Below are 662 nucleotides of genomic sequence, written 5' to 3' on the forward strand. Positions count from 1 at the left end.
CGTTGTTCTGCCGGACTGAGCAGGGAGAACAAGGGATATACTGAATAATTTTCTGCATGGCGGCGGATGAAATATACTTCTGTTCTTCAGAAGGGATGTTGAATTCAAGACGGCAGACTTGTATGATTTGCCCATAATGGTTTTATTGGATGATTTATCAGGAGTCCAAATTTTGGTGTGCGAAGGATTCGTCAACATGCAGGTGGGTATTGCGCTAGTCAGTGAAATAGGTCTTGGATATCCCTACTGTGGCCTTGTATGTCATATACATCGTTTGGCATCGGTTTGCACTTCTAACTGGGCAAATATCCTGTGTCTGCTGCGAGGCAGTTAGATCACAGAATAGATTCTCTTTCTTTCTTTTTTTTGGTTAAAACATAGTATATATTTTGGGGATATGAAAATTGGATATGCTGCAATGATGATCCACTTGGATCTCCTAGATAGTTTTTTGGGGATATAAATAGTTTTTTGATTATATATATTTCAAAAATTACTGCTTAGGCACACTAGGTCCAAATACTTAGATATCTAAATCTTAAAAATCTTTCAGCATTATACGACGGCCAATCTATACTGTATACCCCATCAACTAGGCATCACACAACCAACAACGATACTAACAGTCTTGGTTTGTTTTGCACTTGCAAAGCTTCCTAATT

The sequence above is a fragment of the Phoenix dactylifera genome, unplaced genomic scaffold, assembly GCF_009389715.1.
Source record: "Phoenix dactylifera cultivar Barhee BC4 unplaced genomic scaffold, palm_55x_up_171113_PBpolish2nd_filt_p 001510F, whole genome shotgun sequence".
Classification (NCBI taxonomy): domain Eukaryota; kingdom Viridiplantae; phylum Streptophyta; class Magnoliopsida; order Arecales; family Arecaceae; genus Phoenix; species Phoenix dactylifera.